The following is a 15,857-nucleotide window of genomic DNA, read 5'->3' as shown; positions in this document are numbered from 1 at the left end:
TGCTCATCTCTGTTGGCTTTGGCATCCCAGGGTGGATACTTTACCTTGCCCATTCCTCTTAAAGAATAGATTTATTCAATAATTTCCCTTTACTTTCTTGGGTGTGTCACCTCTTTCTTGCTGAAATCCTATCTCCATCCTGTCCTCTCTTGTCCAAGCAAAAGAGCCACTTGCTATTCCTCGAACATAGCACTTTCTCTTCTCTGTGACTTTTCATTTCCTAGCTTTCTTCATCTAGTCCCAAGGAAACTCAGGTTTGGAGGATCCTATTCAGCGGTCCAGTAATCAGATGCTTCAATTCTCTCTGCATCTCCCACTAAATGATTGTCTAGTCTTTGGTTAAATATTTGTAAGGCAGGAATTCATTGCCTCTTAAGGCATCAGTATTTATTCATTCAGTTCGTTCAGTGAATATTGTTGCTGCCTCCTACCATATGCCAAGTGCTATGCATGGTGTCTCTCCTCAAGAAGCTCAAAACAGTGAGGAGATGAATGTATGAATAAGCAATTTTGGGACAATGTGATATGGATTACTTTGGTATTATTCAGAAGTGCTTTGAGAGCACAGACAGCTGAGATGGGATGGAGTGGAGTCTTGCTGTGTTGCCCAGGCTCATCTGAGATGAAATGGAGTCTCACTCTGTCCCCCAGGCTGCAGTGTGGGGCACGATCTCAGCTCACTGCAACCTCCGCCTCCCAGGTTCAAGAGGTTCTCCTGCCTCAGCCTCCCAAGTATCTGGGATTACAGGTGCACACCACCACACCTGGCTGTTCCTTGATAGGTTTTTAAGCTCCATGAGGACAAAGTCCTTGTCTTGATTATCATGGAATCCCCTTTATTTAGCATTTTATGAGGCTGAAATCAAGGTGTCAGCCTGGCTGAATTTTTCCCTGAAGGAAAGTTTTTTTTTCTAGAGGAAAAGTCCAGTTCCAAGCTCATTTTTGTTATTGGCAGAATTCAATCCTTTGCATTTGTGGTACTGAGTTCCCCATTTTTTTAGTAGTTACTGCCAGCCAGAGAAGACTCTGCCTTTAAAAGGGTCATGCAATTAGGTCAGGACCACCTGGATAATCTCCCTTTCTAAAGTTAACTCTGCCATATAACGTGACCTAATCCTGGGAGGCAAATCCATCAAACTCCCAATCTAGGGGATTAGGTGGAGCATGTACATCAGAGGAAGGAGAGGGAAATCTTGGGGATAATCCTAGAATTCTGGTAGAAAGTGACGTAAATTGAAAATAGTATACATGTTATGTATACTATGTTGAATCAAAATAGTCACGCTTAATCAATGGTTTCAGAAATCAAGACAGTAATGACCCTTAGGGTCCAGGAGGGAAAGAAACAATAGCATATATGAAAAGGAAGTATTCAGTCAATGGGTACACACTCATTGCCTTCCAGATGCTAAAGAGAACCTAGCCATGCCATGCTGGACTTATGGCCTACAAAACTATGCACTAATAAGTGGGATTTTCTTTTTAAATGTTACTTTAAGTTCTGGGATACATGCGCAGAACGTGCAGGTTTGTTACACAGGTATATATGTGCCATGGTGGTTTGCTGCACTTATCATCTAGGTTTTAAGCCCCACATACATTAGGTATTTGTCCTAATGCTCTCCATCCCCTTGACCCCCATCCCCAACAGGCCCCGGTGTGTGATGTTCCCCTCCCTGTGTCCACATGTTCTCATTGTTCAACTCCCATAAGTTGGATTTTTTAAAGCTGCTAAATTTGTGGTAATTGTTGCTCATCGATAGAAAAGTAATACAAGACCTCAACTCCTGACCAGTCTGTGGGTAGTAATCTCATAAAATAAGTTGCCTCATTATATAAACATTTGCAGCTACTTTATTACAGAGGACTCATCAGGAAGTTACGTTGCTTAAAACTAGGCATTTTGTGGACACTTTCTTAAGATTGATTTATGGCCAAGATGACCTTTAGTCTATACCAGTTTTATCAGATTTCAAGAATAAAATGATTCCATCATAGTAGTGTTTTTTTTTTTTTTCTCTAAGCTTGACTATTAGCTCAAATGATTGTCAAGAGCTCTGCATTTACCTGGAAATATAGAAATGCTGAATTCTAGGTACTGGTCAGCCAGTGAGTTTGAAACCTGGCTTTGCTTATTAGTATATGTATGCCATGGACAAGTTACCCGCTTAAAAACTTAAGTTTTTCATTTGTAAAATGGGCATAGTAGCTCCCACTTTTCAAGCTGTCTATAAGGCTTGAAGATGGGGTATATAAAGTGCTACTCTACTTCTTCATATCCTCTCCTTCATCTTTCCTTGATCTTTATCCCTTTCTTTTTTTAAGATGCGATTTTACAGAAAGATACTAAAAATAAAGGAAAGAAAATGTTAGGAAAAGCCTTTTAGGTTTTATCGTTAACTTCTTTTGTGAGTTCACTTGTCTATAAAGTTATACTTGGTACCATAAAGAACACTGAGGAGAAATGTTTCCTGCCCGAAGGGGACAGACATTCTGAAGGAGACGGGATGGCTTCACATAAGCTATCTTTTCATTTTTGTGTTGGCTCAGTATTCTCTTTTTCTGATTACAAGGGTGTGGTTCTTTTAGGAAGTGGGATTGCTCTAGTGTATTTTATGAGACCAGTGAAGTAATCTTTCCACTGTGACCTATCCTTGGATGGGAGAATGGGAGGAAGAAATGTGGATTTTTTCAAGGTAGTGGCACATGAGCGACAGCCTTTGCTGCTTGTGGTGTACGGGATGTTTCCGTAACAGAGCATATAAACACAACATTCATGACTAAATATTTTGTAGAATGGAAAAATCAATGACTAGACTAGAAAGGAAACCATCATTATGGACAAATACCATGGCTGGTGTCAGTTGCACAGAAGGACCATAGATCTGATGCAGGCGCTGTTGAAGATGCCCAAGTTATTCAAAAGCCATTAAAAAATCAGTTTTAATTTTTCCAATTGTTTCCTGAAACACACAGATGAAAATCCTGTGTGGTTGACTTTGGCTGCTGTTACATGAAATTTTACAAAACTTAGGAGATCTTTTTTTTCCATAAAAACCAATGGAATTCTAATGTGACACTTGGGAATTGTGTTTGAATTCTGAATGTGTGTTTATGTCTCAATTTCCCATCAACACAGATGTTTACTTCAGAAAGACAGTCACTCTAGACATTTCCTGGACTCTCACCCAAGTTTTTCACAAGAATATTGTATCATTATGTAAGAGAGCAGCTGCTGGTATCTTTTACACTTTTTGGAAAGTTCTTTAATTTTTTTTTCATGGGAGTTTCCACAGGGGTGGAATCATTTTGTTTTAGTGTTAGAATCTATTGTCTTTGAAGGGAAGCTACTTAACTCCTATAAGCCGAGGGATGGGAAAGAGAGTGGATGTAGAACTGGTGTAGCTGATGTTGCTAAAATAGATTGCTGTCGTGGTCAAATGGGAATGAACATTGAAATAATAAAATATCATTCTTATTCCACAATAGAGAGAAGAGGGTTGGCCCCTTGGCAATGGAAAGGAATAACGGAGAAAAAACAGATGAAGGAGAGTGTGAAGTAGAGTAGCACTTTATATACCCCATCTCCAAGCCTCACAGACAGCTTGCAAGGTAGGAGCCACTGTGTCCATTTTACAAATGAAAAACTTGAGGTTTTTAAGGGAGTAACTTGTCCATGGCATACATATAATAAAAAGCAAATCCAGGTTTCAAGCTTACTGGTTGACAAGTACCTGGAATTCAGCATTTCTATGTTGCCAGGTTTCCAGTATCAGATGGAAATAACCGTGTCTAATCAGCAATAAATGAGACAAAATTATACTCCTTACCATATAAGGCTTTCTAAACATTAAGTAAATTGAGTAAACTGAGACTCTAGTAAGCAGTCTTAAAGCATTTGACTCAATATAATTCAGAATCATAGTATAGTTTACAGATATTTTTATCTTTCTAATTTCTTCATTCTCTTTGCATCAAGTTAGAATGAGAGGAAAGGCCTTTATCTAGTGCTCAAATTAAGAGTTTATTACAGAGAAAGTTGGTAGGCATTTTTGAGCAAGGCTTTTGGAAAGATTTGGAACAGAGCTGCGGTTCTGAGAAGAATGAAAACGGTGAGTGAATCCTGTACTGGCAACTGAGGTATCCAGGTTCTCTCATTGGGAATGACTAGGTGGCTGGCATGACCCACAGAGAGCCAGGAAAAGCAGGTTGCTGTGACAGCCCACCCAGGATCTGTAAGAGGCAAGGGGAGCTCCCATCCCCAGGCAAGGGATGCAGTGAGTGATTGTGCTACCTGCCCAGGAAATGGGCAAATTTTCCATGGATCTGTGCAACCTGCAGATCAGGAGATACCCTCATGAGCCAATGCCACCAGCACCTTGGGTTCCAAGCACAGAGCTATGCAGACCCTATTTGGCCGATCCACTGGAGACTGCCTAAGACTACTGAGTTCCTGGGAGGGTGGGACAGCCGCCATCACTGTGGCTACCTGCTGCCTAAGACGACTGAGCTTTTCGGGGGAGGAGTGGCAGCCATCACTGCAGCTCCAGTTTGCCGTTTTCCCCTGCTGGTGCCAGGGAGACTCAGTGGTTTGGACCCAGGAAGCATTCCCCACAGCACAGCACAGCACAGCGACTGTGGCAGATCACGGCCAGGCTGCCTGTTTAGGCCGAAGTTAGACCCATCTCTCCTCATTGAGTGGGGCCTCCCTGTGGGAATTTCAGCAACTCCAGCCTAGGGGTTTACAGACAGAACTCTGATATGCCTGGGATGGAGTCTGTGGGGTGAGAGGTGCCCATGGTCTCTGGATCAGTGAACTTAGTCTTTTCCCCTGCTGGCTCTGAGGAATCTGGGCAGTCCTGATGAGCAAGATTCCCCCAGTGCAATGTACCTCCTCTATCAAGGGGCAGCCAGAATGCTTTGTTAAGAGGGTTCCTGATCCTGTGCCTGCTGGCTGGGTAAGATTTCCCAACAGAGGTTGCCAGACACTTTATACAGGAGTGTTCCTGCTGGCGTCAGGTCTGTCTCTGGGACAGAGCTCCCAGAGGAAGGAGCAGGCAGCCATCTTTGCTGTTCTGCAGCCTCCATTGGTGACACATCCAGCTGCAAATAGGGTGTAGAGTGGACCCCCAGAAAACTGCAGCAGCCCTGTGGAAGAGAGGGCCGGCTGTTAAAAGAAAAACGAACAGAAAGCAACAACAACAACAATTGACAAAAAAGTCCCCACAAAAACCCCATCCAAAAGTCGGCAGCCTCAAAGATTGAAGGTAGATAAAATCACGAAGATGATAAAGAATCAATGAGAAAACACTGAAAACTCAAAAAGCCAAAATGCCTCTTTTTCTCCAAGTGATCGGAACAATAAGTCTGAAAAATAACCAGCTAGCATCATGATGACAGGATCAAATTCACACATAACAATATTAACCTTAAATGTAAATGGTTTAAATGCCCCAATTAAAAGACAGAATGGCAAGCTGGATAAAGAGTCAAGACCCACCAATGTGTTATATTCAAGAGACCCATCTCATGTGCAAAGACACACATAGGCTCAAAATAAAGGGAGGGAGGAAAATTTATTAAGCAAATGGAAAACAGAAAAAAGCAGGGGTTGCAATCCTAGTTTATAACAAAGCAGGCTTTAAGCCAAGAAAGATAAAAAAAGACAAAAAAAAAAGCATTGCACAATGGTAAAGTGTTCAATTCAACAAGAAGAGTTAACTATCCTAAATATATATGCACCCAATACAGGAGGACCCAGATTCATAAAACAAGTTCTTAGAGACCTCCAAAGAGACTTAGACTCCCACACAATAATAGTGGGAGACTTTAACACCCCACTGTCAACATTAGACAGATCATCAAGACAAAAAATTAATAAAGATATTCAGGACTTGAACTCAGCTCTGGATCAAGTGGACCTGATAGATATCTACAGGATTCTACACCCCAAAATGGCATAATATACATTCTTCTCAGTGCCACATGGCACTTACTCTAAAATCGATCACATAATTTGAAGTAAAACAATCCTCAGCAAATGCAAAAGAACTGAAATCATAACAGTCTCTCACAATCAAATTAGAACTCAAGATTAAGAAACTCATTTATAACCACACAACTTTATGGAAATTGAACAACCTGATCCTGAATCACTTCTGGGTAAATAATGAAATTAAGGCAGAAATCAAGTTCTTTGAAACCAATGAGAACAAAGAGACAATGTACCAGAATCTCTGGGATGCAGCTAAAGCAGTGTTAAGAGGGAAATCTACAGCACTAAACTCCCACATCAAAAAGCTAGAAAGATCTCAAATTGACATTCTAACATGACAAGCAAAAGAACTAGAAAACCAAGAGCAAACAAACCCTAAAGCTAGCAGAAGACAAGAAATAACCAAGATAAGCATGGAACTGAAGGAGATAGAGACATGAAAAACCCTTCAAAAAAATCAGCAAATACAGGTTGTTAAAAAAATTAATAAAATACACCACTAGCTAGACTAATAAAGAAGAAAAGAGAGAAGAATAGGCACAACAAAAATGGTAAATGGATGTCACTACTGACTGCACAGAAATACAAGCAACCATCAGAGGATACTATGAACACATGTATGCAAATAAACTAGAAAATCTAGAAGAAATGAATAAATTCCTGGACACATACACCCTCTAAGACTGAACCAGGAAGAAGTTGAATCCCTGAATAGACCAAAAACAAGTTCTAAAATTGAGGCAGTAATAAATAGCCTACCAACCAAAAAAAGCCCCAAACCAGACGGATTTACGGCTGAATTCTACCAGAGGTACAAAGAAGAGCTGGAACCATTTCCTCTTAATCTATTCCAAACGATTGAGGAGGAGAGACTCCTCTCTTACTCATTCTATGAGGCCAGCATCATCCTGACACCAAAACCTGTCAGAGATACAACAGAAAAAGAAAACTTCTGGCCAATATCTCTAATGAACATTGATACAGAAATCCTCAATAAAATACTGGCAAACTGAATTGAGCAGCACATCAAAAAGCTTATCCACTATGATCAAGCTGGCTGATTCCTGGGTTGCAAGCGTTGTTCAACATATGCAAATCAATAAATGTAACTCATCACATAAACAGAACTAAAGACAAAAACCACATGATTATCTCAATAGACAAAAGGCCTTTGATAAAATTCAACATACCTTCTTGTTAAAAACTCTCAATAAACTAGGTATTGATGGAACATACTTCAAAATAGTAAGAGCCATTTATGACACACAGCCAATATCATACTGAATGGGCAAAAGCCAGAAGCATTCCCCTTGAAAACTGGCACAAAACAAGGATGTCCTCTCTTACCACTCCTATTCAACATAGTGTTAGAAGTTCTGGCAAGGGCAATCAGGCAAGAGAATGAAATAAAGGTATTCAAATAGGAAGAGAGGAAATCAAACTGTATCTGTTTGCAGATGACATGATCTTATATCTAGAAAACACCATCATCTCAGCCCCAAAGCCTCTTAAGCTGATAAGCAACTTCAGCAAAGTCTCAGGATACAAAATAATCTGCAAAAATCACAAGCATTCCTGTACACCAGCAATAGACAAGCAGACAGCCTAATCATGAATGAACTCCCATTCGCAGTTGCTACAAAGAGAATAAAATATCTAGGAATACAGCTAATGAGGAAAGTGAAGGACTTCTTCAGGGAGAACTACAAACCACTGCTCAAGGAAATAAGAGAGGACACAAACAAATGGAAAATCATTCCATGCCTATGGATAGGAAGAATCAATATTATGAAAATGGCCATACTACCCAAAGCAATTTATATATTCAATGCTATTCCCATTAAACTACCACTGACATTCTTCACAAAATTAGAAAAGCCTACTTTAAAATTCATATAGAACCAAAAAGATTCTGTATAGCCAAGACAATCCTAAGTAAACAGATAAAAGCTGGAGGCATCATGCTACCTGACTTCATACTATACTACAAGGCTACAGTAACCAAAACAGCATGGTACTGCTACAAAAACAGACATATAGATCAACGGAGCAGAATAGAGAACTCAGAAATAAGACCACACATCTACAACCATCTGACCTTTGATAAACCTGAAAAAACAAGCAGTGGGGAAAGCATTCCCTATTTAATAAATGGTACTGGGAAAACTGGCTAGCTATATGCAGAAAATTGAAACTGGATCCCTTCCATATACCTTATACAAAGGTTAACTCAAGATAGAATAAAAACTTAAAGGTAAAACCCCAAACTATAGAAACCCTGGAAGAAAATCTATGCAATACCATTCAGGACTTTGCATGGGCAAAGATTTCATGATGAAAACGTGAAAAGCAATGGCCACAAAAGCAAAAATTGAAACACGGGATCTAATTAAACTACAGAGCCTCTGCACAGCAAAAAAAAAAAAAAAAAAAAAAAAAATATATATATATATATATATATACACATCAGTCCACAAAGATGAAAAAGAACCAGCACAAGAACTTTGACAATTAAAAAAGCTAGAGTGCCTTCTTTCTTTCAAACGACCTCACTAGCTCTCCAGCAAGTGTTCTGAACCAGGTTGAGATGGCTGAATGATAGAAATAGCATTCAGAATATAAATAGGAACAAAGATCATTGAGATGTAGGATTATGCTGAAACCTAATCCAAGGAAGCTAAGAATCACAATAAAACAATACAGGAGCTGACAGACAAAATAGCTGGTATAGAAAAGAATGTAACCAACCTGACAGATCTGAAAAACACACTATAAAAATTTCATAATGCAATCACAAATTTAAATAGAATACATCATGCTGAGGAAAGAATCTCAGAGCTTGAAGACTGGCTTTCTGAAATAAGGTAGTCAGAGAAGAATAGAGAAAAAAGAATGAAAAGGAGTAAATAAAACCTTCAAGAAATATGGAATTCTGTAAAAGACCGAATTTATGGTGCATTGTTGTCCCTGAAAGAGATGGGGAGAATAGAAGCAACTTCGAAAATATATTTCAGAGTATCATCCATGAGAACTTTCCCAACCTAGCTAGAGAGGCCAACATTCAGATTCAGGAAATGCAGAGAACCACAGTAAGATACTTCACAAGAAGATTATCCCAAAGACACATAAGGATGAGATTCTCCAGGGTTGAAATGAAAGAAAAAATGTTAAAGGCAGTTAGAGAGAAAGGCCAGATCACCTACAAAGGGAAGCCCATCAGACTTAACAGCAAACCTCTCTGCAGAAACCCTACAAGCCAGAAGAGACTGGGGGCCAATTTTCAACATTCTTAAAGAAAAGAAATTTCAACCCTCAATTTTTTTCTTTTTTTTTTTTTTCAAATTATACTTTAAATTCTAGGGTACATATGCAGAACATGCAGGTTTGTTACATATGTATACATGTGCCATGTTGGTGTGCTGCACCCATTAACTCGTCATTTACATTAGGTAGTTCTCCTAATGTTATCCCTCCCCACTTCCCCCCACTCCACAATAGATCCTGGTGTGTGATGTTCCCCACCCTGTGTCCAAGTGTTCTCATTGTTCAATTCCCACCGGTGAGTGAGAACATGCAGTGTTTGGTTTTCTGTCTTTGCGATAGTTTGCTCAGAATGATGGTTTCCAGCTTCTTCCATGTCCCCACAAAGGACATGAACTCATCCTTTTTTATGGCTGCATAGTATTCCATAGTGTATATGTGCCACATTTTCTTAATCCAGTCTATCACTGATGGACATTTGGGTTGGTTCCAAGTCTTTGCTATTGTGAATAGTGCCTCAGTAAACATACGTGTGCATGTGTCTTTACAGCAGCATGATTTATAATCCTTTGGGTGTATACCCAGTAATGGGATGGCTGGGTCAAATGGTATTTCTAGTTCTAAATCCTTGAGGAATCGCCATACTGTCTTCCACAATGGTTGAACTAGTTTACACTCCCACCAACAGTGTAAAAGCATTCCTACTTCTCCACATTCTCTCCAGCACCTGTTGTTTCCTGACTTTTTAATGATCACCATTCTAACTGGTGTGAGATGGTATCTCATTGTGGTTTTGATTTGCATTTCCCTGATGGCCAGTGATGGTGAATATTTTTTCATGTGTCTGTTGGCTGCATAAATGTGTCATTTTGAGAAGTGTCTGCTCATATCCTTTGTCCACTTTTTGATGGGGTTGTTGGATTTTTTCTTGTAAATTTGTTTGAGTTCTTTGTAGATTCTGGATATTAGCCCTTTGTCAGATGGGTAGATTGCAAAAATGTTCACCCATTCTGTAGGCTGCCTGTTCACTCTGATGGTAGTTTCTTTTGCTGTGCAGAAGCTCTTTAGTTTAATTAGATCCCATTTGTCAATTTTGGCTTTTGTTGCCATTGCTTTTGGTGTTTTAGTCATGAAGTCCTTGCCCATGCCTAAGTCCTGAATGGAATTGCCTAGGTTTTCTTCTAGAGTTTTTATGGTTTTAGGTCTAACATGTAAGTCTTTAATCCATCTTGAATTAATTTTTGTATAAGGTGTAAGGAAGGGATTCAGTTTCAGCTTTCTACATATGGCTAGCCAGTTTTCCCAGCACCATTTATTAAACAGGGAATCGTTTCTCCATTTCTTGTTTTTGTCAGGTTTGTCAAAGATCAGATGATTGTAGATGCGTGGTATTAATTCTGAGGGCTCTGTTCTGTTCCATTGGTCTACATCTCTGTTGTGGTACCAGTACCATGCTGTTTTGGTTACTGTAGCCTTGTAGTATAGTTTGAAGTCAGGTAGCGTGATGCCTCCAGCTTTGATCTGTTTACTTAGGATTGTCTTGGCTATACAGAATCTTTTTGTTTCCATATGAACTTTAAATTAGTTTTTTCCAATTCTGTGAAGAAAGTCATTGGTAGCTTGATGGGGATGGCTTCGAATCTATAAATTACCTTGGGCAGTATGGCCATTTTCACGATATTGATTCTTCCTGTCCATGAGCATGGAATGTTCTTCCATTTGTTTGTGTCCTCTTTTATTTCCTTGAGCAGTTCAACCCCAAATTTCATATCCAGCCAAACAAAGCTTCATAAGCGAAGGAGAAATAAGATCCTTTTCAGACAAGCAAATGTGGAAGGAATTTGTTACCACCAGACCTGCTTTACAAGAGCTCCTGAAGGAAGCACTAAATATGGAAAGGGAGGATTGTTACCAGCCACTACAAAAACACACTTATGGATTAAATAAATTTATGGATTAAATAAATGTTTGTGGGCTGACCTGGGAATCTAAGTTCCAGTTACAACATGTTTCTAGGTGAAAGCATTGTGGGATGCTGATGCTTATTTTCAGCTGCAAAATGTTAGTTCTGCTCCAAAATTCTGAAGGATCCATTGCACTCTTCTCAGATTGGCATAATTCCTCTTGGGTTCAGTGGAAGTCATATGCCCATGGGAGAGAATCTGGCTGCCTTTGAATAGAAGATGTTGGAGCAACACTAATAAATTTCAGAGTGAATACAATTTGCATATGCAATAGCCTATTCCCATAATTGAGAATTTCCTGAGTGACTGAGAGGCTCTAAAGGTAGAATACATCCTCAATCATTTCCACACAGTATTCAGTTGTTGCCAAGTTCTGACCCTTTAAATGTCTCAAACAACACCCAAAGATTTTGGGAAGAAAACCTATTCAATTTACTAGTATCATTTTGCAACGTTTATAGGTCATGATTCTTTAATGTAGGGGGGATATTGAGAATGTGTAGTTGACACATTTTTCTCATGAAGAACACCCTTATTTTTCTTTCCCCTTAGGTATGAATTTTTCAGTAGTGATGTTGTACTGGTGGGTCCAATTTAATCAAAGTTTTCCAGGATCTTTCTTGCTAAAGAGTGAATCACCAGGTTTTCTGGTAATTATGGGAGGAACATCTGTGCATTTTCAAGTTTGTGGTATGCAGTGAAACATACTGTAAGTCAATCAAGTGAGATTTATTTATTTATTTATTTATTTTTTAGAGTCAGAGTCTTGCTCTGTTTCCTAGGCTGGAGTGCATCGGTGTGATCATGGATGGCTCACTGCAGCCTCAAGTTCAACTATCCTTCTGCATCAGGCTCCCCGGTTGCTAGGACTACAGGTACATGCCACCACACCTGTTAATTAAAAAAACAACTTAATTAATAAAATTTATTCTTAATTTTTAATATTTTTAATATTTTTTGTAGAGACAGTGGTCTTGGTATGTTGCCCAGTCTGGTCTCAAACTCCTGGCTGCAAGCACTCCTTCTGCCTTGGCCCCGGCAAGTGTTGAGATTTTAGACGTGAGCCACTGCACCTGGCCAGTGAATGGTTTTCTTTACCAGTCCTTTGCAATCTGTCTTCGACATTTATTGAAGAGAGCAGCTTCATTTTTTTTTTTTTGCTTTTGCACGTTGAACTTTAATGCCATAGTACTTGATATGTCTCTTGAAACGTCATATATAGTGACTGCAGCAAAATTATTACATAGAAGGGGTGTAGGGTAGGTGATCTGGTTGGAATAAAGGACTAGATCTTACCTTGAAGTTTCATTTGTATAGCGAGCCTGCTGTTTGTACATAGAAGGTGTGTTTCTCCCTCGTGGTGACTCTAGTCTTCTAGTATCCAAGGTCAAGATCTTTGGGATTATCCTTGACTCATCTTTTTCTCACTCTGTGTCTTCAGCTGTTTTGTGGGACCCACCTTCAAATATATCCATAATCACATCTCTTCTCACCTTCGTAGCTAGCACCTTGGTCTAAGCTGCCATCATCTCTTGCTGAAATTGTTGCAATCATTTCCTTCCTAACTAATCTCCCTATGTACATCCTCCCTCATACAGTCTGTCTCCAACATATCTTTTTGAGTTTCATCTCTTGTTTTCACAATTGTTGGAGTGATCCTGTTAAAAAAGAATCAGATTATGTCATTCCTCTGCAGAAAACCCTCTGAGAGAGTCCCATTCTCACTCAAAATAAAAGCTATAGTTCTGAAAATGGCTGGAAAGGTCTTATACTATCAGGACTTCTGTAACTTCTCAACTCCTTTCTTACTTCCCTTGCTTGCTCTGTTCCAACCACATTGGCCTTCTTGCTGTTCTTTGAGCATGCCTGAAATGTTCATGGCCTTTGCATGTGCTTTCTTTTTATCTGGACTGCTTTCTTCTTGGTACCCCCCTGGTACCCCTCCAACTCTATCATCTGCTTCAATACTTTACTTATCTCACTTGTCCTCTGTGCTCTATAACATTGCTCATGGTTACCCACTTCTAAAAATGACTCTTGCTTCTGGACACCACATCCTCTTGGAATTATTTGTGACTATTTGACCATTCCTCCCTTTTAAAAAAAATTTCAACTTTTATTCTAGATTCAGGGGGTACATGTGCAGGTTTGTTACAAGGGTCTGTAGCTTGATGATGAGGTTTGGGGTATGAGTGACCCTGTCACCAGGTAGTGAGCATAGAACCTAATAGTTTTCAAACCTTGTCTCCCTCTCTCTCCTCCATCTTGTAGGCCCAAGTGTCAATTGTTCCCATCTTGTGTGTATGAGTACTTAATGTTTAGCTCTCACTTATGGCTGAGAAAATGTGGTCTTTGGTTTTCTGTTCTGTGTTAATTCACTTAGGATAATGGCTTCCAGCTGCGTCTATGTTGCTGCAAAGGATATGATTTCATTTTATTTTATGGCCATGGAGTATTCCATGGTATACATGTGCCACATTTTCTTAATCCAATCTACCACTGATAGGCACTTAGGTTGATTCCATATCTTTGCTATTGTGATAGTGCTGCAATGAGCATATGAATGCATGTGTCTTTTTGGTGGAATGATTTATTTTCCTTTGGGTATATCTCCAGTAATGGGATTGCTGGGTCAGATAGTAGTTCTAGTTTTAGTTCTTTGAGAAATCTCTGAACTGCTTTCTACAGTAGCTGAATTAATTTACATTCCCACCAAAAGTATATAAGTGCTGGCTTTTCTACACAGCCTTGCCAACATCTGTTATTTTTTGATTTTTTAATAATAGCTATTCTGACTGGTGTAACATAGTATCTCATGGTTTTGATTTGCATATCTCTGATAATTAGTGATGCTGAACATTTTTTCATATGTTTGTTGGCTGGTTGTATGTCTTCTTTGGAAAAGTGTCTGATCATGTCCTTTGCCCAGTTTTTATGGAGTTGTTTGTTTTCTGCTTGTTGATTTAAGTTCTTTATACGGCCTAGATATTAGACCTTTGTTGGATGCGCAGTTTGTGAATATTTTCTCCCATTCTGTAGGTTATCTGTTTACTCTATTGATTGTTTCTTTTTCTGTGCAGAAGCTCTTTAGCATAATTAGGTCCCACTGTCAATTTTTGTTTGTGTTTCAATTGCTTTTGAGGACTTAGTAATAAATTCTTTGACAAGGCCACTGTCCAAAATTGTATTGGTTTTCTTCTAGAATTTTTATAGTTTGAGGTCTTACATTTAAGTCTTTAATCCATCTTGAGTTAATTTTCATATCTGGTGATAGGTAGGGATCCAGTTTCATTCTTCCGCTGCATGTGGATAGCCAGTTAACCCATCACCATTTATTGAATAGGGAGTTTTTTTCCCATTGCTTATTTTTGTCAATTTTGTTGAAGATCAGTTGATTGTAGGTGTGCAGCTTTATTTCTGGGTTTTCTATTTTGTTCCATTGGTCTATGTGTCTGTTTTAGAACCAGTATCATGCTGTTTTGGTTACTGTAGCCTTATAATACAGTTTGAAGTTGGCTAGTGTGATGCTTCTGGATTTGTTTTTTTGGTTTAGGATTGCTTTGGCTACTTGGGCTCTTTTTTGTTTCCATATGAATTTTAGAACAGTTTTTTTCTAATTCTGTGAAAAATGACATTGGTAGTTTGATAGGAATAGCATTGAATCTGTAGATTGCTTTGGGCATTATGGATATTTTAACAATATTGAGTCTTCCAAATCCATGAGTATGAAATCGTTCTCCGTTTGTTTGTGACATCTATGATTTCTTTCAGCAGTGTTTTGTAGTTCTCCTTGTAGAGATCTTTCACCCCCTTGGTTAGATGTATTCCTAGGTAATTTATTTTTTCGTGGATATTTTAAATGGGATTATGTTCTTGATTTGGCTCTCAGCTTTAACATTATTGGTGTATAGAAATACTACTGATTTTTTACATTAATTTTGTATCATGAAGTTTTACTGAAGTAATTTATCATGTCTGGGAGCCTTTTGGTTGAGTCTCTAAGGTTTTCTAGAAATAGAATCATATTGTCAGTGAAGATAGATAATTTGACTGCTTTTCATTTATCAAGTCTAGGAGCCTTTTGGTGGAGTCTTTAAAGCTTTCTAGATATAGAGTCATATTGTCAGTGAAGAGAGATAATTTGACTTATTTTTGTATTTGGATGGCTCTTCTTCTTTCTCTTGACTGAATTCTCTGGCTAGGACTTCTAGTACTGTGTTGAATAGGTGTGGTGAGAGTGTGCATCCTTGTTTTGCTCTAATTCTGAAGGAGAACATTTCCAGCTTCTGCCTGTTCAGTATGATGTTGGCTGTGGGTTTGTCATAGATGGCTCTTATTATTTTGAGGTATGCTCCTTTGATACCAAGTGTTGAGGATTTTTATCATGAAGCGATATGGAATTTTATCAAAAGCTTCTTCTGCATCCATTGAGATGTTCATGTGGTTTTTGTTTTTAATTCTGTTACGTGGTGAATCTTATTTATTGATATGTGTATGGTGAACTAACTTTTAGAACCCCAGGAATAAAGCCTACTTGATCATGGTGAATTAACTTTTTGATGTGTTGCTGTATCCAGTTTGCTGGTATTTTGTGAGGATTTTTGTGTCTATGTTCATCAAGGATATTAGCCTATAGT

At 38.8% G+C, this 15,857-nt stretch overlaps 1 long non-coding RNA gene across 1 annotated transcript in view; it reads left to right on the top strand.

Annotated features, from left to right (window-relative positions):
• Positions 1 to 15,857, top strand: part of LOC100579340 — a 121,561-nt gene that overhangs the window by 16,240 nt on the left and 89,464 nt on the right. The window lies entirely within an intron of this gene.

This window comes from Nomascus leucogenys, chromosome 12 (assembly GCF_006542625.1).
Source record: "Nomascus leucogenys isolate Asia chromosome 12, Asia_NLE_v1, whole genome shotgun sequence".
NCBI classification, from domain to species: domain Eukaryota; kingdom Metazoa; phylum Chordata; class Mammalia; order Primates; family Hylobatidae; genus Nomascus; species Nomascus leucogenys.
The sequence above is the reverse complement of the archived record's forward strand: the minus strand, read 5'-3'. Positions and strand labels throughout refer to the sequence as shown.